The 22,144-nt window shown below is 38.2% G+C and overlaps 2 long non-coding RNA genes across 2 annotated transcripts; both read left to right on the top strand.

Moving 5' to 3' along the window:
- Positions 1-3,899: 3,899 nt before the first annotated feature.
- LOC145430270 (uncharacterized) lies at positions 3,900-4,732 on the top strand. The gene is made up of 2 exons (XR_013910736.1): positions 3,900-4,038; positions 4,132-4,732. It is a non-coding gene; the product is annotated as an uncharacterized LOC145430270 (long non-coding RNA).
- A 6,167-nt stretch (positions 4,733-10,899) lies between these two features.
- LOC145420459 (uncharacterized) lies at positions 10,900-12,487 on the top strand. The gene is made up of 4 exons (XR_013901771.1): positions 10,900-11,297; positions 11,383-11,421; positions 11,762-11,908; positions 12,013-12,487. It is a non-coding gene; the product is annotated as an uncharacterized LOC145420459 (long non-coding RNA).
- Positions 12,488-22,144: the final 9,657 nt, after the last annotated feature.

Raw genomic sequence — 22,144 nt, 5'->3', positions numbered from 1 at the left:
GTTTGTGTGGGCGCCTCGCCAAAAACCTGTCCATTATGGTAGCAGTGTCCAAGCGGTCTTTTTTTTTTTCCTTTTCATACTGCGCCCCCCCACCCCTCCACCCCCCAGGGGACGGGCCCCACACTTTGGGAAGCTCTAGCCTAGGCCATCTTTATGTATAGCGATAATTCTTTTTTTCAGATCCCCAGAGAGCTCCTTGCCATGTTGAACTTCTAGTGACCAGTATGACCAGAGTGTGAGTGATAACATCAAATTTAACGTAACTACTCCCGATTCACACCTGAGACCTTGTAACACTAACAAGTCACATGACAACTGGGAAGAAAAATGGCTAACTGGGCACAATTTGGACATTTTCTTTTAGGGGTGTACTCACTTTAGTTGCCAGTGGTTCAGACATTAATGGCTTTGTGTTAAGTTATTTTGAGGGGAAAGCAAATTTATACTCTTATACAAGCTGTACACTGATTAAATGACATGTTTTAAAGTGTCATATCTTCAATGTTGTCTCATGAAACGATGTAATGAAATATTTACAAAAAAAGGGAGGCGTGTACTGTACTCACTTTAGTGAGATAGTGTATGTTTTATCCTCTAAATACCCAGCTAATAAGACACTGAGAAATACAGAAAATAAACACTTCCATGTAAATGTGTGTCTCAATTATTTCTGCAACAAATTTTATTGAAAAGGCAAAGAAGCAGAGCATTAAGGTGTTGCCTGAAATATATCGGAAATTTTGCAGAGCTGAAAATGAAAAAAAATTTAAAAATTCAAAAAAAAAAAGAATTAAAAAAAAAAAAAAATTCAAATTCACAGAGATTTATACTTGTCTAATTTTTAGTAGATGCACCTATGGTGTAAATTTGAAAATCATACCTTGCCTCATTCTCAAGTTGTGACATTCACAAACTTGGATGTCCACCCCACCCTCCCATCAGGGTGACAATACCCTGTAAACCTTTTACAGCTGAGGAGTAAAAAAAACCCTTCATGATAGTGTAAGGGAAAAGAAAAAAAAAATCCCTTTTTGGACAGGTGGTGGCGTGGGGGAGAACCACAACAATGCTTCGTCCCCTTTAGTGACGCAAGCTTGTGGGCAACATATAGTAAAAACAATGGACTAATGTCAAATTTGTAACAGATACCTGACTCAAATCAGGGAAAAGTCAGCAAAGCCACTATCTGACTCTATGCTGCGGTGGCCTGTGGTAACAACTTAAACAAATGTCTCCAGTGACATCAATACAATCACGGAAACCAAAATTTTTTATTTCCTTTTCATTCTTTCTGTGTGGTGAGATATGGTGCAACTTCGGTCAGTATGCAATTTTAACAACTTTATCCCACAGTGTCACGGGAAGTGAAACATGGACTCTTGCAAAAAGGCACCAGAGGTACATTTGATCCAAGTTTTGTTACAACTAAATGGCATTAAAAATATTTAAAGTGACTAATAGTGACAGTTTTTTTTTTGCTAACAGGAAGCAGCAATCTGTGCAAAATGTCACTTATTCGTAAAAATGATCCTATTCTATATCGTATATTCAGGTGAAGAAATGCATAATAATTATTAGAAAAGCGCAAGAAGATGTTTCCTAATACGGATAAGATGCATTACAGGGCAATGCAGAATCCTAGTGGGACAGATGCACACAGTAATTGTGATTTGTGTGTACTTTATTTTCTGTACCCCTTATCTTCTAATGTCCCACACTAACAATAAAAAACCCCCCAAAAAACGTCTAAGAAGTCCGGAAATCATGTGGGCAATATTGGTTAAAAATCATGCCTTAAAAATCTTCAAGATATATGGCTAAAACTGTTAAAGTCACAAAAAAGAAGATTTAAATCAGAGAAAGCTGTTATTGGACTGGAAAGTGTCCACTTTAAAAATATAATATGCATCGAAGTAAATAATAAAGTATTACTATATACTACATTGTTAGTACCAGGTTCAAATTCATTTTGCAATCATGGGTCAAAATCACAGTTAGCAATGCATGCAACTACACTCTCCATATTAAAGCAGTCATTTACCAACTAAGGTTTTAGTAAAAAGTATTTAAAAAAAAGTGTGTGTGTGTGTGTGTGTGTGTGTGTGTGTGTGTGAGAGAGAGAGAGAGATTGAGTGAGTGAGTGAGTGAGTGAGTATGTGTGTGTGAGAACAGAAAAGCAAATGAAAATGAGCAAAATGTACTTCAACTCATGGAAACTGCAGGGATGCCCCAAAATGCTATTAATTTTATGGATAGAAAATTTCCCCACCCTCTTCAAGCACATCAAAATCTTGTCCCATTCACCGTTTTTGTCTAATTCCTGAAGATCTCTCAAAACTGAAACCTAACTAAAAAAGTGTTATAGAGTGAGCAACAGTAATATGCCATGACACACTAAGCAGAGGGTGTCGACAACCTCTGTTGTCTGGGATTCCTAAGGGGAATCCCCAACAGTAGGTGAGCGTACGTGTAGGTGTCAACCATTCATCTGGCTTTATGAATTTTGATGTAAAAATCAAAGTTCTTTCCTTACCCGATACAACCTCAATATACCAATCTTTCTCTCTTTTATATTTTAATTTTGCATGTTGATATCAGAGCATCAGATCCTTTTAGATGAAGACCTTTGTCATCAAAGGATGTAAATGTTCAAACATGAGTGCAGCTTTTTAGTGCTCAGAGTCATTCTGCACCGCATGTGTATAACTGTTTTTTAAAATTTAAATATGTTCAACAGTTTAAAAAGGAACAGCTGCTCTGGCTAAAAGATGAAACCCAGTGTTAAAAGTTATAAATGTTGTAAATGTGCAGTCTTAAAGGTTGTGGCTCTTCATAGTGATGATTTTTTAAAAAAAGAAAAGAAAAAAAGGCCACCTAAATTCTCTGAAGGGAGGAAACCAAACCCCAACATCATTCACTTTGAACTCATTTTTTTTTCTTTTACCAAGTCTGTACAGCGCTAGTAAACTAAACACTGCTGACGTGAGAAAGGGGAAAATATATATATATATATAAACTGTTAACTATGATAATGACCAAATAAGAAAGACGAATAAACTATTGAAAAACTACCATAACTCTGTGCCCACCTAGCCCCAACTCTGGGTTTTTACCATGCAGCTGACAGGGGAAAAAAAGCAGCATGATTAATAGGAAAAGTTACCTGAACCTACCCACTCACTTTAAGCAGCATAAATTAACCAGCAGTAGAGGGATGTCATCACAAGCCACTGGTAAAGCGACATTGCACATCTTCACAGCAAACGTCGATCCAGCTTTTTACAAGTCTATTATGGAGCACTACTTTAGAACTGCACTCTGGATGCTTTTTCTCATTGGGTGTTTTCAAGCAGCACCCACCTCCAATATCATGGACGAGATCAACTTTAGAGGACTACGTAAGAATGTCAAATTTGAGGTAAGTTAAAATTGGAAAGTGTTTGTTACATAAGCTATGTGCAAAAGGGAACCAGGACAAAATGCTGTTTTTTTAATATTAATGACTTTCAAAGTAATATTCTCTTTTTTTCCTTTTTTGTAGGGAAATATGATTTTCAAGTTTCCCAAAGATGTGTCGGTAAGGGATCATTTCAGCTTTGGTTCATTTTTTTTATTTTTTATTCATGTTAATGCAGCTTTTATGAACTGTAGCAACACATCTTTTGCTTAAGACCTTGAGAAATCATTCTTCGTCTGGAAGACTGTCCTCTCATTTTCACCCTTTATTCTCAGACCTATAGGCAGCTATTGGGGGTAGACGCTTGTCTTGAAATGGCTAAAATTAAAATTTGATTCTTGAGCAATATTAATCTGTGATGGATTTTCAGTTACACTAGGACTGGTAAATGACAAGAGCTTATATCCAGCTATCCACGATCCTAACAACTGCTCTGTCTTCATCAGGATCCCTGCCTTGGTGAAGCTGTAAGCACCATCATGAAAAAACTGGAGCTTGCGAGAGAGCATGCCACCAGTGGGATATGGCAATTAAACATGACCCTCAACACTTTGGACCATGCCAATACTACCTTACCACATGTAAGTATTAAAAGTTTTGACTTATCAACTTACGTTATTAGATTTAAGTAACTTAAAAACAATGTTAATCTGTGCTTCTCTCCTCACATACAGAATAATTCTTCAGACTGTAAGACGCAAGAAGAGAGATCTCTTAACTTTGCAGACTTTCTAGAAGAACTTAAAACCATCATTGCCCGCATCAACTCCAAATGAGCACAGAACCTACAGAGTTCCTGTAGATGTGCTTTATCTTTATTATTTAAAAAATGCTCTGCACTAAAATGTGATGTAGTCTCAAACAATTCAAAGACACTGTAAGAGGTTCCTAAAAACTGTAATATTTATTCTATTTATATAATGCAACTATTTATTCTACAAATGTCCTGTACTTGTACTTTATCCTTATTATTTAAAAATGTGCTGCACTAAAATGTGATGTAGTCTCAAACAATTCAAAAACACTGTAAGAAGTTCTCAAATTTTTTAAATATTTATTCTATTTATATAATGCAACTATTTATCTATTTTGTGTGATATACTGGGATATTTATAATTAGAGCTATTTGTATCTATTAGATCTGTTTTGTTTTATTTTATAACTTTGATATATTGTATTATTAATTTAGATTAGTTGGTTACTGTTCTTGGTGTCTTTGAGCAACTGTGACCATGTAATTTCCTGAGGGATTAATAAAGTATTCTGATTCTCTGATATTTATGATATTTTATTTTCTAACAAAATAACAGTGACATAACAATGTGATGAATGCCATGCAAAATGACAGACATACAAGGCTTTGATAGAGGACGTGACAGCTAGACCACTGTCATTTACTGGAACTTTCACCAGTGTGCCCCATTTAGAATGCCAGCATCAGAAAGATTGGGAAGCAAAACCGTTCCCATCCAAGTAACCATATCAGGGGTGTAAGTGAACAGTCCACATAGCTTCGATTTGCTGGAGTTATTGTGAGTGCCAAACCCAGTGGTGAGCAGAGCACATGCAGTGTTCCTATCTGAACATCTATGTAAAATGGACAAAAAAACCCTGTTTTTATCTGAGAGGGTCCAGCCCTGCTGAGATATCTAATAAGAAGAGACATAAAAGCCACTGTAAAACAAAGTACTATTACTTTGACACTATTAAAGATATTAAATGTTATGATATTTCCGCTCAGCATTCAATACCATCATCCCCCAACAGCTGACCAGCGAGCTGGACCTGCTCGGACTCAACACCTCCACCTGCAACTGGATTCAGGACCTCCTCACTGAAAGACCCCAGACAGTACAGGTTGGAAAATCAAAGATCCAGCATCATCACACTGAGCACAGGTGACCCCCCTCGGGGATGTGTGCCGAGTCCGCTACTGACCCACGACTACACCTCCAGCTCCAACACAAACCACATTTTCAAGTTAGCAGATGCCACCACAGTAGAAAGAGTGAAAGGCACAGATTCCTCTTGTTCACATGACAGAGGACCTGTCCTGGACCAGTAACAACCTCAGCAGTGCATACACTTCCTGAGACAACTAATAAAGAACGTGCGCCTCCCCAAACCCATCCTTAACACCTTTTACAGAGGCACCTTAGAAAGCGTCGTAACCAGCTGTATCACAGTCTGGTATGGAAACTGCCACGCATCAGACCCCAGAGCCCTCCAGAGGACTGTGCCGATCGCTGAGCGGATCATTAGCACCTCTCTACCCAGACTACAGGACATTTACAACTCATGCTGCATTTGTAAAGCCACCAGTATCAAGGCTGAACCGCATCACCCCTCCCACCAACTGTCTACTCCTCTACCATTTGGAAGACAACTCTGCAGCATCAGGAGCAAGTAAGCGAGATTGTGCAAGTTTTTGCCTCCAAGCAATCCTGAACACCATGCTGCCCTCTTCAACACTGGACTCACTTCTCAACACACTTCTTTGGACTACATAACACTCTCCTCTCACTTACAATACTTGCACTATTACGTATTGCACTGTTGCACTCTGTGTACTAGGGCTGGGCGATATATCGAGTTTTTAAATATATCGATATATTTTTATACGAGATATGAGATGTGACAATATCGTTTACATCGATATAGTCTATGTTACGTTATAATTATACTTGTGGAGCCACAAGTTTACCTCTCTTTCGCCCACTTTTGCCTCGCCTCTCTCCTTCACTGAACACTACTCCCCCTCCCCCATCACTTCACCTGCAGGCAACGACAAGATGGACCCGGCAGCTATCAAAGAGGAGCTGGTCGGTAAAAAGAAAACATTTGGGGATTATTATTTTAGTGTTAGTGCGGTTAGCTCGTTAACGCTTTGACACTGTCCAGCCCCACGAATGGGACAATCCGCGGTAACTCGTTAACGGAGATTTGCCGCGTTAATGCAGCTATGGCATTAACGTCATTTTAATGAGATTAATGCTGACAGCACTAACTATTATTACTATTATTTGGAGTGTCAGTTGAGCAACAGAATAATGTATTCTGTAGAGAATCTCGACTAAAGGTTGGCGCATTAGTAGTATTTTCCCCATTTACAACAGCGCCATGAAGTGCAAAATGAAGAGTGTGTGAAACTTTGGGCTGTATCCCAGACCGCGAAGTCTCCCAGCCTCCTGCCCCGAAACAAGCCACCTTACAAAACTCATATGCCGTATCTTTCAGACTGCAAGCTTACACTAAAATCCTTTCATTTTCTCAAAAATTGACAGTGCGCCTTATGTTTGAATTCTGGTTGTGCTTACTGACCGCAAACCGATTTCATGTGATACACACGGCGCTCAGCAATCTGTCAAAAAAATGTTTTAGTACGACTTTGGTAAGCTCCGAAGCCGCACCGCTTGATGGATTGTTGGAGCATTACGGCTACCGTAGTCAGGAGCCTCACGGAGTAATGCATACTGTGCTTCAACGTAATATTACCGTATTGTGTGTGTATAAGGACCACAAATGGCACCTGTAAGAGACATGGTTACGGAGCGGATTTCAAACTCCAGGCTGTTAGTCACACAGAACTTGGGAACAGAGCAGCTGCAAAATCTGTGTCGTTGTTATTATGCTCAGCGTCTTTATATTTTACATTTTGACTGTGAGCTTTTTGTTATGCACAAAACCAACATTGTTTTGTTTTATTTATGGAGCATTATTATTTAATAAATGCTGATAATTTATTTCTGAGTAATTTTTTCATGTATATCTATGTTAATAACAGTGCCTGTGTGAGATTTGGGACACAGCTTTGACTAAGAACTCTCTTTTTGTTCTTACTTTATGGCTTTAAAAAAATATCGAGATATATATCGTATATCGCCATCCAGCTAAAGAATATCGAGATATGAATTTTGGGCCATATCGCCCAGCCCTACAGTTTACTACTGTATTTATTTCGTGTACTATTCTATTTATTCTTTTTCTTTTCTATGTTTATTTATTCAATACAATGCTATTGTACTTCTTCGTTTATTAGTTTTTATATATCTATATTTTAGTTTGTTTTGTTGTTGTTTTTTTTAACAGTTTGCACCTTTGATCCAGGAGGACGATATTTTGAGCCACTGCATACTTGAGTGTATATTGTTGGGCTGACAATAAAACTCCACTTGACTTGAGCGACTAAAATACCTTTATACAAAAGGGGCACCTGTTATTAACACTGCAAGCATCGGACAGCTTCTGCTTATCCACTTCGAGGTCACGGAGGAACTGCAACCTATACCAGCTGTCACAAAGTGAGGGATGGGGTACAATATAGACAGGTTTATCACAAGGCTAACAGAGAGAGAGACAACTACTCACACCAAAAGGGTATTTAGAACAATTATCCCAAGCAGGAGTACCTAGAGAGAACCCATACAGTCACAGGAAGAACACCTGAACTCCACACAGAAAGGCCCAAGCCAGCTCATAGATTCATAGATTCAAACCCAGGACCTTGTCGCTGTGAGGCAATAATGTCAACCGAGGCACCCCCAAAAGCACACTCAAGCTTTACTGATCTCCAAACATTTGTCACATTTAAGTCAGTTTCAAGGCCGTTATGCTATAATTAAAATGTTTTCTACATCAGTTGTGTCACTTGTATCATGGCTCATTCTTCTGTCAGGAGTATAAACAAAGAACTTTAGTATCATCATAAAAGTATAAAACAATAAATAATCTACTCCTAGGTCCACTTAATAAAATTAAACATTTACCAAAGAGTTAGCCCTTCACGGATTCCCTGTTACGTTTTTCCACTTTCGTTGTCTTTATTCTGTTGTTGTTCAGGAAAAACACTTTACACCAAACGCTGCTAAAATATTATCTCGCACGTCACTACTAGGTGCAATATGACAGCAAAAACTGAACTGTAGATAGACAGATGTTGAAAGATAATTTAGGCATTAAATGACTGTGAACATGATGTCCACTCCATGTGAACAAACTTGTATTAGCAGACACTGTTTTTCAACATATTAACATATTTACATTCATCTACATGTAAACTGTCTTATTTGTTCCATGGTGAGCATGTCCAACTGTCACAACTATGGCCTCTATGCCCCCTGATATCATTCTATCAGGGGTAATTCAGCTGCTGATTGTGTAATCAGTTTCCTAAATATGATTAGAAATGATCCCCAGGGTGATAGAGTTATTCTGATGTTCAACCTCCTCTTCATCCTGAGGATATTTTCTCTCTATCATTTTGTTATGATAAAAGGATAACATGAAAAAATGCCTGATTACAAACTTTCTTTTTGTTGAAGGTCAAATGAAGACATCCAGGCGACTTTCTAGAAGTCGAGTCAACGGTGAATTTACATCTCAATATTAGCACAGCTTTGATAATGGAACCTATTTTTTGCGCCAGGGACACTTTTTTGCTAATTTACAGCATATCATTTTTATCCCAGGAGCAACGTGACCGGAAATGAAGTGAAATGTTCCCTATTTACTAAAATCTGTAAAAAACTTTTAAAACTCCTTTCTTAGTCACAGTGTATTTGTGGAGCATCTCTGCTTTCTTTTCATCACCTATAAAAAAAAAAGATGGCCAGCAAGCTTTTACCGTTGCCATTCAGCAGCATCATTTCTCAAATGTGCAAATCAATAGTGCCGCAGATTTTCTACCATGATTTTTGTCATAACATGTTGTCTTATGCCAACTTTTTACTCCATATGTTTTCAACTGCCAGTGAGCAGAATGAACAGTTAATACAGACATAATTTGCTCTATAGCTCCCCTGGTGGCTGGTAATTAATTACGCAAACCTTTTGGCAACCCACAGTTGGAACTTTTACCCCCCAATAGTGTGCAGTACCAAGTACTAAATGCTGTTTTTCCACCTTTTCTACTAACTAAAAAGACCCCCGCCCCAAAGATTCAAATTACAATCAAAAAAGACTGAACTGATATGCTCTGGATTGTTTTTTTTCCAAAGGGCAACTAAAAGGAACAATCAATTTAAAATATCAGTAAGATAAACTTAATGCGTGTGGTCTGCGTCTGGCACACTTGTGACGTATACTTTTTAATTTCCTAGAGTTCAAACCACAGTAAATCTACAAATTCTGCAGGCGGCGGTGGCGGCGTGGGGGGGAGGGGTGGATGATCCAGTACCACAAGGCCGTATGAGTTCACACTTTTTACTCAAAAGAAAAGTGTGAGTCATCGCAGGATTTTAAGGAGATATTAACTTCACATGGTGCTGGTGGACCTTTAAGTCATTATGGTGATAAACCCCACAAACACACTTTTATCTGATTTTTAAAGACTGAACAATCAAAAAAGGACCACTTAAGCAGTCTCCCATTTTTAGGTAACAAATGAGCATATTTGGATGTCTTCTACAACACTAGAGTAGGTTTGAAACGACCCCATAACACCTCTCAAACAAAGCGGAGTACATTTAAAGTTATTACATAGAGTTTTGTGACCTGCGTTAATGTAAGTAACAGTAACAGCATAAATAAGCACAAGTCACAGCTGGTAGGAATTTATGCAAACATTAACAGACTTAATTAATGAATAACAAGATACATACACCTGCTAAAGCACGAAAAATATCCGCAGACTATGGATCACGAAAGGATATCTGCCTTTGTTTGTGTTATTTCCTTATGAACACTAAATGATTTTTTTCTTATTATTTTAATTGAATATGCAGTTTTACAAAGACGCAAAGCTAAATGTCAAGTTTCCCCCTATCTCACGGTGGAAAAGAATTCTTCCAAACATCAAAAATGCTTGGCTCCAAATGTAGGACGCACTGATCAATCCTGCACACAAATACACAAAATTGACTAAACCCAAAACCACTGTGACAAATCAACCTAACAGTGATGACCATATGATTGCCTCATGAAATAAAAAATAGGTAAAAATTAAATATCTGAAAGTCCCCTGCACCTCTGATTATTTAACTATGCACTTGTACCACGTCTAAAATACAAACACAGAGCACTTAGCTGCTCAACGAGCTTTCAGTATTAACATTGGCAGTACATGATTGTGCCACATATGTGTGTGAATTTTAATTGTAAACTTGCATTTATATGAACTGTTTTATTAACAATATGCCGCATACAAATATCTTTACTTGTCCCACTCAAAATGATCTAATGAGTACTAATAAGTTTTTACACCTCCACAATGAGGCGATTCCTGTTTATCATGATAAATAATCAGCAGTTGGTGGTTCACAAAATGGATCCGCTTTCACAGCCAAAGCCTTATTTATTTTTGTTTTGTTTTCTAAAACATGAAAACCCAGTTAAAATGTCAGGGCTGTGTTTATGATAGAAAATATGTCAAGTTTATAGCAAGGATTCATTAAACAGAGTTCACAAAGCAAACAGAAAGCAAGAAACCCTATGAACCACAAAATAGACAGCCAACCCTAGTTTCACAAGAGCTTTACCATAGGCCACTGAGGGATTTTACCACGGTGCTAGTAGAATGGTGAAGAAAAAAAAATTCCAAGAGTCATCTAAAGGAAAAAAAGTGCTGTGTGCATTAGGCGATATAGAACTAATTCAGCCCACCCTTTCCACCCTAGCACTATATAACAGCTCAGAGGTAAGTAAACCAACACAAAACCTTCTCTAAACAACTTGCTCTTCACACTGACAAAACTTCAAGCTGAATATGAAGCACTTTATTAGGATTGCCTTTTGGATTGTTACTATTGCTGTTTTTTGCTTGAACACTCAAGGGAAACCTCTATCCAAACGCTCAATAGCAGTGGAGGACTGGAATCCGAACCTTTTTAAGAGCGTCAGCTGTGTAAGTGTCAAGATGATTTTTTTAAGGGGTTTGTAAAGTATCTGCTATGTGCTAATAAATACAATGTTTTCTTCTATATTTACAGATTGACGGTTCCGAATTCTATGCTCCTGTAAATATAGAGGTAAGACTATATTTGAAAACTTGCATTTACATTTTTTGAAAATTGTAGTGCTGCCAGAGACTTCTGTCTGTCACAAATAAAAATAAGCTGTATAGCCACTGTACCAAACAGAAGATGATGATGATAGGCTGATCAGGGAGTAAGAAGTCAGAACAGAAGGTGTCATGTTGGGTAGTCCCCATATGCTAGTTAAGCTTTTATAAACCACATGTAAAGGTTCTCTAGTACAGGAAATGAGCTTGCCAGGTGTCGATATTTCACACAGCTGAGGCTGCCTCTATTTGCAGCCACAAGCCTGTCTCAGAGCAGTAACAGAAAAATCTTTCTCTGTCACACACAGAAAGAATGCTCCCTTGAGGCACTGAAGTGCGTTATCACAGAACTTCACAAAGTGGCAAACGAGGAATGTTTAGACCCACACAAACGCATTCCCCAGGGTCTCGATACACTGGATAGGATCGCTAGCCAACTGAACTCAAAGAACTTGGTAAGTATTGCCCTATATTATACCAACGTATTAATAGCCTGTGAAAAAAGCTGACAAGATGAAAATTTAAACAAGTAGACTTAACTGACTTTTCTTCTTCCTAGACACAGCACAACTCCAGCAAATGTAGATGTGAGCTGTGGCCTGAAAAGAATTTTACTAGTTTTGTGGATGACATCTTGACTTTGCTTCACACAATAAACGCGGAAATTCCAAATTAGCTGTTAAGCAGCAAATAATGGACAGCAACACCTCATCTCGTATAAGATTACGTGACCAACCAATACTGTATAAAGAACTGTCACTCTATGTGATTAGCCACATTTATGCATGTCGAATGGAGCGATCTCAGGTCTATAGCTGTTTAAATGATGTAGACATTCTGAACACTGCTAGAATATATTTATATCTAACTTCTACAATACAATACTGCAAAGTTCTCAGTCAGTAATATTAAGACTGTTTTATCTAGACTGTAAAATTTCTTTATTTTCTATTTATATATTTATTATTTATGTTATTTATGCTGTATGGATGAATTATGTATGTTGGTGCTCTAAATAAAATGTAATAAATGTATTAACAACAATCTATTGGCATTATTTGAACATATTACATGTTATATTAGTGAGGGTAGATGTTTGAAATGGAAACTTCCGAAAGAAGAGCTCTGATGTATTTTCTTCATCAAATTTGAATGCATATTTGCAAGAATTTTAAGACATGATACAAAGTTTGTTATAGAGTCACATTTCTCCCCTTAATGTGGGAATGGAATAAGTGTTTCTGGCCTGTGTGGGAGTCTTCATTTCCTCATTGGTAAGGGCAACTAAACTAAGTCAGGCTGTCCACAAGAAGTTTAGGGATGGAAAATCTAGTCACATTGAGGTCATTGAGTAATTTTTGGAACAAATACTGTACATTCCCACTTTGCTTAACTATTTGTACTTAAAGCCCTTACTACTTGCCTAAATGGGTACAAAAATAAATAAGGAGTACGATGAAAGAAGCAGGAGACATCAGCTTAAAAACTCTTTAAACTATATTTAAATATGATTAGTTAAGGATTAGGATTCAACTTTATTGTCATTACACATGTATTCTAATAGCACTTAAGATACTGGGAACTGTGTCCTATTTTGGAACTATGGACATAAAGATTCTAGTCATCTCGATAACTTTTGATAATGAAGATCTGAATTTGATTAATTAAAGCAAAACAAATATTTTTGGCCTGACATACTCAAACCATTTTCATGTCTTATGGATGTGGGAATATTGCCATCCTGGACCACTTAAACACTGTAGTTATAGGATGATGTGAGTACCCACAGCACTGTTATGTTGTTTTACAGTTGCCGTTCCCTCTAAAGTGGGCAACCAAACCAGTGAAATGTCTTTAATCGATTGGCAGCCGTTTCAGCTTACGATAAGGATTAAGGGTTCAGGCTTGAGCCACTCTACGTTATGCATGCACTTGGCCACATGATGACTCATCTGACCTATGCTCCATATTTAGATGTAGAGCTCTGTATAGGGGTTTTTGCTCTACTGAACTTTGAAGGCTTACTTATCTATCTAATAAAGGATTTAGTCACTTCAATCCTATCCAGTGCAGTTTGATGTATTTTCTGATAGACTCCTCCAGCTGACATAATCTGATCGTGTGCTGCATTTATATTACTGATTGGTCGATTATTGGGACTGAAAGTAAGCATTTCCGCAATTATTGGTATTGTTATCCTTTTGAACCACTTTCCAGCAACAGATTTGTTAATTTCAAATACTGAACTTGCATTGCCTCACTGTTCACCAAATCAACAATCTGATACATTCTTTTAAAAAAGGAATGCACTACCAAGCTCAGTAACACGAAAAGCCCTGAAAGACCACAGAAGACAACTCAAGTGAATTCTTTCCTTCACTGATCCAAGCATTTTACACCAACTGTCAAATATGGTGGTGGCAACATTATCGCATAGGCATGTATGGCTGCCAATGCAACTCCATCACTACCATTTACTGATGATGTCACTACTGCTAGAAGCAGCACGGTGAATTCTAAAGTGTACAGATCAATGCTCTTTGCTCTCACTCACTCAAATGCTAGAAAACTGATTAGACAGTGCTTTGCAGTGCAGATGGATAAAAACATGACAAATAACAAGCTGCAAAACAACCCAAGAGTTTCTCATGGAAAACAAATGTGGTATTCTTCTATAGCCAAGTCAATCACCTGACTCACCCCAAAAAAGTCAGTTTTTTAGATCCTGAGGATGAGCTTGAAGGGTCTTACAAATAAGCAGCAACTGAAGACAGTTGAGTTAAGGCCTGACAGAGCATGTGAATGGATAAAACACAGCACTTAGTGATTTCTATGCATTCTAGACTCCAGGCAGTCCTTGAATGAAAACTATTTTCTTTTCAAGTATTAAAAATGATACTTATTTAACAGGTCAAATAGGAAATTAGTTGTATCTTGTCAAATACATTTTCAATCTTTGTTTCAAATCCATTTCTCAGCACAGCATTTCTATCTCTTAGAAAACCCAAACAATTTCCATGAGAAGTTTTCAGTTCCGGTTGATTGCTGTGAGTCAATGAGAGAATTAGTAATTTGCTAACTGAATACAAACTCATTTGAACCCATCAAAATTGGTTCGGTTTATTGCATTCTCAAACCAGTGGTGTCAGAATAGAAAAAAATATATAAGAGCTTTTGCTGCAGCCTTGCATGTCTCTGAGAGCATCATCTCTGATGTGACTATTCTTCTTGGAAATCTGACTAGAACAAGATATCGAGATGAGGTGCCCTCGACTTGTATTTGTCTCATCCTTGTGACAGCGCTCAGCCCTGTGGCAGAACAATCATTGCCCCTGCACAACCACAGTCGCGCAAGGTTCTAGGGAAACATATTAGACTGTATTATTCCCGATGTGGCTTCTGCTGAGTATGCCTGTAATGCACTGAGTGGACATGTATATCAGAGGCAGTCACAACCAATGACCATCAGTGCATGATGCATTCATCCAGGACAGGAATGGAGAGCAATTCCTCAACAACAAATCCAGACATAGTCCAGTCTATGGGTAACGTTTGATAGTTGAATAAACACAATACGATATCAAGCACACAAAAGGCATGCACGCATAGACATTTGATGACAACTAATTATAATGACAATTGTAGCATCCATGTGCACATCAAGATATGTGAAAATAATTAGGAATGAAGTATCAGTTTTTAATTATGTATTTCCAGCCACATCGTGTTCATATAAATGACTCCAACACAGTTTTAACTTTGATAAATATTCGCTCTATATCATCCTAGAAAATTCCATGTCAGTCATGGTCTAATTGGCATTCTCAGTTGCCTTACAGCGGGGGGGGGGGGGGGGCAACTCCAGGCCTTGAGGGCCGATGTCCTGCAGGTTTTAGATATCACCCTGGGTGAACACAACTGAATAAAATGATTAGTTCATTTCCAGGCCTTTGGAGCACTTCAAGACATGTTAAGGAGGTCATTCAGCCATTCAAATCACCTGTGTGGAATCAAGGACACATCTAAAACCTGCAGGACACCGGCCCTCGAGACCTGGAATTGCCCATCTCTGCCTTAAAAGAAAGTTGCTTTTATTTCTTACACTTGTCAATTACTTATGTCTTACCATACCCTGAAGTACAGGTGTAAATTTCATCTACTGAAAAACAAACCACTTGAGCAATTTTTTTAACTGCAGCTTGGGCTTCAGTGCCCCAGCAATGAACCTCTTTCAAAGGACTTCCTTTTCTTATCATCGCATTGATATAAAATTCCAATAAACTGGGACTGCTTGTTTTTTTTCTACCTATAATGGGTAAGTGGATGTTCCAACCAGATCCGCAGTGTGGATGGCACTTAATATAAAAACGAGCTAAATTGAAAGATCAGCGAAAATCTGAGGGAAAACACTTGCTTTTCTTTTACATGGTATTGTTCCATGTTCCAAAGTGTTTCACCCATTTCACGGAAGAAGCTATTTGTGCACTATTACGTCACTTTCTCATACTCATGGCTGTATTGCTGATATTTGCTGAACCTAATATTATATCAAGTTAATCAAGATTTTTAGCAGAAAACAATTTTAAAACATGCAATATGGTGCCTGCTTACTTCTTCACCCAGCTACTATTTTTAAAAATGCAGAATGTATTACTTTTCCTTGTGCAAAGCACCTCGGTTATGGGTGTTGCAGCTTCTAAGAGTTTAGGTCTTAAATGTTTTCACTGTGTGTAACCACATCAAGAGAGTTGCATATCCTGTTTATCTCTAAACCTACTACTATTACCTTAGTGACTGACTGAAGACAAAAAAAAAAGAAAAAGAAAAGAAAGAAAAACAGAAGGCTTACATTGTGTAAATCTGCTTCTGTTTGGGAGGTCTTCAGGTTTCTCTGGCATACTCTGTAGAGCGTAATAACATTAGGCCCTGATACACTTATGCGAAGTTAACTACCTTAAAAAAAAAAAAAAAAAACCTAAATTAAAATGACTACCAGCGTGTGGACCTCCATGTATTTGGAAAAAAAAAACCCAACAGTGTACAGAATACTGCCTGACGTGGACGCGCATTAAGCATAGCTGTCATGAAATCTGAATTAAAATAAAATTAGTAAGGAGGATTTCTTCTTATTTACATAGGACATGACAATTACTTCATTTGATAATCTACAATTTGCCTATTTACTAAATAAAATATATGTCGATACATGTGCAAAACATCCTTGGCAGAGCAAGAAGGAGAATCATTTACATGCAGGTAAATGCATGACTTTAAAGTGCATTGACACAATATTCGATAAGCATTTTCCCTCATTATGTTTTCAAGCAAGTTTGGAGAGCAGTCTTACTGCTTCCTTAACTAAATCAAAAGCAAAAGTGTCAACCAAACTCACTGGAAGCTGCAAATGTGAAGTGAAGAATTTCCTCACCAGAACAATAAAATTGCAATTTACTGCAACTCTGTCAAATTACAATTAAAAGCAATGCAAGTTACAATCAGGGTTTGGTGCACTAAATTAAAAATGTTAGATCTCACACTGCTGTGCATATGATACAAAACTAGTAGCATAAAAAAGAAGACATACGTAGGAAACCTGGTGCTGTACATACAACTGCATAGCTTGATCCTGGTGCAAACATTCCCTGCATGCAGGCAATTCCTTCTGTTGGCTAACCAATGGCTAACACACCACTTCATTCACAAGGCTGCTGAACAGTTAGGAGTAAATGATCTGCTGCATCGCATGCACAGGAAACCAAAGCATTTCCTGTATGTGTGTATATATACACCATATAGAGAGGTAAATCAACAGTTTATCAACATAGAGGGTCAGCTTACCAGAATCTGGTAACAAACAACCTCAGTCTGCACAAGACAGTTTTTTATACAGTGCTTTAAATGCAATCTCATTTTAAACCTGTTCAAATAAACCAGCCACTTGCAGGAGCTTGCTATTTAAAATTGTAACACAAAATCAGTCATGCCTTTCTTGATGAAGCAAACTAGGAAGATGGCACTTTATTTTAAGAAATATGAATGGTGCAGGATGTTGGACCAGTCATTTGCTCTTTTAAAATCTAGGGAATGCACTACTTTATAAGAATTATGAGAAAACGTTATAGGAAATGCACAAACCACCTATTCGTACGTGGTGAATGTGTAATTTTTAATGCACAACTCTCTGAAGCAGGTAGTCATTTACTGCTGTTATAATAACATATAGGGTTTGAGGTTTTGCCCATAAATGTTCCTTTTAACAAATGCTATGTGCACACAAAGTTGCTGCAGGCTTGTCAGCTGGACATTTTGGTAGAATCTCCCATTCTACCAAAACAGTGCTCTTCTGGATTGAGATCTAGTATGTGTAGATGATTTTTAAGTATGATGAACTCATTGTCCTGTTCAAAAAATCAGTTTGAGATGCTGTAACCCCTAATTTCCCTCGGGATGAATAAAGTATTCTGATTCTGATTCTGATCTGTGCTTTGTGCTATGGTGCATTATTCCTGCTGCCAGTAGACACCGTGTACTTTAAATTAGAGATGGCACGATACCACTTTTTTATGTCCGATACCGATATCATAAATTTGGATATCTGCCGATACCGATATGAATCCGATATAGTGTTTTTTAATCAACAAAACTGTTTTTTAAATATCTTGCTGCATTTTGTATAAGTTCATACTCAAGTTTAAAACAACAACTACACTAAAGCTATTCTGTTATACCTGTATGCAAAAAAAAATATTTCATAGTTCAGCAATACTGATCAATCTAATAAACTTAAACCTACACCATCCTCCCTATTCTGGTATTTTAAAGAGTACTTAGCATAAATATTAAGCAACCTAACTAATAGGGTTCCAACTCCCAGCAACAACAAAAATAAATAAATAAAAAATAGGGAACCACCCCTCACGCTCCACCTCATGATGCTTAATCGACGTAATCAACCTTAATTTGATGCAGTGTGAAAAAAAATGCACAGAAATCAATTATTTTTCAAGAAATATTAAATAGATTCAACATCTTTCTTCAACAAAATTGCAGACTGCACAGATGGTACCTTCCCAAAGTAAAAAGTACTATAGCTTACTAGGGTATATATATATTAGACTTAATAGTCACTATATACAGTAATTGACTTCTATTCATTTTACATCAAATTAAAACTTTGGGTGTCAGATAATTATTTATTAAAAGCTAGACATTTTAAATGAGAATAAGAAAGAAAAGTATGTCTTTGTGCCCCCTTTTCCCTGTTAATGCCCTATCGGCCCCCCTGGCTAAACTTTGCTAGATCCGCCCCTGCACAGTTACCAGCCGTCAGCTACGTAGAAAAAGATCCTCGAGTAGAAAGTAATATTAAATACATTCTAACAACAGCTGATCAAGCTTAAACGTGCTGCTGTTGTTCAGCCGCTGGTTTCCTCTTTCTGGTGCAAAGTGGGCCAAAAGCAAACTAGAGACACGGACTCGAGACAGAAAAGCCGATCAGCTGATCGTTAAGCAGTTTCATGATTGAAGTAGCAGCAGGAGAGGCAGTCGCTTGTTAAGCTTAACGCAGGAATGCTTTACAAACATTCAGAGATGGACTTACACACTTGCTTTACTTCTCTCGGGATAACTTTGTCGGAGATGAAATGCCGGGTTGCTAGCGAAGCTCCAAATGCTATCCAGACCACCACAGGTCCCGCATGCCACAGCCGCTCTATCACGTGATGCATACTGCTCCGACATGCTAACGTTCTGAGGTGAGTTACGGCGTGTTGCAAGTTTTGTGAGGTGCTTTCGTGATATTTAATGGATCGGATTACATTTTTTATTTTTCTCCGATATCCGATCCAGTAATTTAGGTCAGTATCGGACCGATACCGATACGTAATATCGGATCGGTCCATCTCTACTTTAAATATCTGCAAAGTGAGGATTAGCCTAATATGTGGAGGCAAATTGTTCCATAGATTAGGTTATATTTTACTAGCTCGCCCCTGTTCTTAAGTCTGGTCTTTGGAACATGGAGAAGTACCTGATCACCAGACAAATCTCAACAAATTTAGAAACATTAAAGCCGTTCAGCCTTTAATGTCATCAAAATACAAAAGACTTAATGAGTTGCTATCATTTCCTTTCAGGGGCAAATAGATTTGGGAACCATCAGCGTAGAAGTGGATGAGATGCCATATCTTTTTGGGACTGATCCTACAAGAACTAAATATAAAACGAAATGAATCGGACTCAGAATAGAACCTTGTGGTACTCCACTTGGGAGCAGTGCAGACGGAGCAGTTGAGCCACCAAAACTGACCCAAAAAAAACCTCTCTGACAAGTATGATCTACTTGAAAAGCTGTACTCAATGAGTTTATATATCTAATTATCAACATTTGTCTAAGTGGCCAATATTTGCCCATTATATTGCTATGTGTTGCTACATATCCACAACCTTATAGATTTAATATTCAGTTATGACAACAAATCACTTACTAGGTTTATCTTGAACTTTGCTCTAAAGTCTTAGTGAAAGCTTGGTGATTTTTTATAAATAATTAAATAAAGAGCTATCCAACATGCACCTCAGCAATGATTTAGAATTTCAACAATTATGAAAAAAAAGAAGCTGAAAATTACTTTTACTTTGAGTGCTCGAGTAAGAAAGCACTATATAAAAACCAGCCCATTTACTATTATGTTATTGAATCAAATGTAGATCTTTCCTTTAAAGCGGCTTGATTGCTTAGCACAAAAACATGAGAGCCAAGCAATCTGAGGTTTTGGTCATATATCAGAACTAGCAAAACCACGCATGTCTGGTGCCATGTGCACCCATGATGTCCCACAGTAAGGGTAGACATAGAAGCTGGTGGTTGCCCTTACAAAACTGGCTTTGTGGTCAGTAACACCTTCTGTTTAGCTATTCCGTGCCTAATTCACAACCAGAAATTAAAAAAAAAAAAAAAAAAAGAAAGAAAGAAAGAAAGAAAGAAAGAAAATGTTGGGTCTGCGCTTCCACAGGCCCCGCTGGTTTAGAAACTCATTCCCGTTAACAACAAGGAAGCAAGACGAACATCTTTAACCGTTTTTTACTTGCTAGCAAGTAAGATAAGGCACCATGTGTGTGTATGTGTGCACGTGTAGCCACGTGTGTGTATATACAGTAGGGCAAAAAAGTATTTAGTCAGCCACCGATTGTGCAAGTTCCCCCACCTAAAATGATGACAGAGGTCAGTAATTTGCACCACAGGTACACTTCAACTGTGAGAGACAGAATGTGAAAAAAAAAAAAAAATCCATGAATCCACATGGTAGGATTTGTAAAGAATTTATTCGTAAATCAGGGTGGAAAATAAGTATTTGGTCAATAACAAAAATACAACTCAATACTTTGTAACATAACCTTTGTTGGCAATAACAGAGGTCAAACGTTTACTATAGGTCTTTACCAGGTTTGCACACACAGTAGCTGGTATTTTGGCCCATTCCTCCATGCAGATCTTCTCGAGAGCAGCGATGTTTTGCGGCTGTCGCCGAGCAACACAGACTTTCAACTCCCGCCACAGATTTTCTATGGGGTTGAGGTCTGGAGACTGGCTAGGCCACTCCAGGACTTTCTAATGCTTCTTACGGAGCCACTCCTTTGTTGCCCGGGCGGTGTGTTTTGGATCATTGTCATGTTGGGAGACCTAGCCTCGTTTCATCTTCAAAGTTCTCACTGATGGAAGGAGGTTTTGGCTCAAAATCTCACGATACATGGCCCCATTCATTCTGTCCTTAACACGGATCAGTCGTCCTGTCCCCTTGGCAGAAAAACAGCCCCATAGCATGATGTTTCCACCCCCATGCTTCACAGTAGGTATGGTGTTCTTGGGATGCAACTCAGTATTCTTCTTCCTCCAAACACGACGAGTTGAGTTTATACCAAAAAGTTCTACTTTGGTTTCATCTGACCACATGATCATGTATCATCCATGTGCTCTCTGGCAAACTTCAGACAGGCCTGGACATGCACTGGCTTCAGCAGCGGAACACGTCTGGCACTGCGGGATTTGATTCCCTGCCGTTGTAGTGTGTTACTGATGGTGACCTTTGTTACTTTGGTCCCAGCTCTCTGCAGGTCATTCACCAGGTCCCCCCGTGTGGTTCTGGGATCTTTGCTCACCGTTCTCATGATCATTTTGACCCCACGGGATGAGATCTTGCGTGGAGCCCCAGATCGAGGGAGATTATCAGTGGTCTTGTATGTCTTCCATTTTCTGATGATTGCTCCCACAGTTGATTTTTTCACACCAAGCTGCTTGCCTATTGTAGATTCACTCTTCCCAGTCTGGTGCAGGTCTACAATACTTTTCCTGGTGTCCTTCGAAAGCTCTTTGGTCTTGGCCACGGCGGAGTTTGGAGTCTGACTGTTTGAGGCTGTGGACAGGTGTCTTTTATACAGATGATGAGTTCAAAAAGGTGCCATTCATACAGGTAACGAGTGGGGGACAGAAAAGCTTCTTACAGAAGACGTTACAGGTCTGTGAGAGCCAGAGGTTTTCCTTGTTTGAGGTGACCAAATACTTATTTTCCACCCTAATTTACGAATAAATTCTTTACAAATCCTACCATGCGGATTCATGGATTTTTTTTTCCACATTCTGTCTCTCACAGTTGAAGTGTACCTCTGGTGCAAATCCCTGACCTCTGTCATTT

This window comes from Astatotilapia calliptera, chromosome 2 (assembly GCF_964374335.1).
Source record: "Astatotilapia calliptera chromosome 2, fAstCal68.1, whole genome shotgun sequence".
Classification (NCBI taxonomy): Eukaryota; Metazoa; Chordata; class Actinopteri; order Cichliformes; family Cichlidae; genus Astatotilapia; species Astatotilapia calliptera.
Note: the sequence above shows the minus strand (reverse complement) of the source record. Positions and strands in the feature narration are given on the sequence as shown.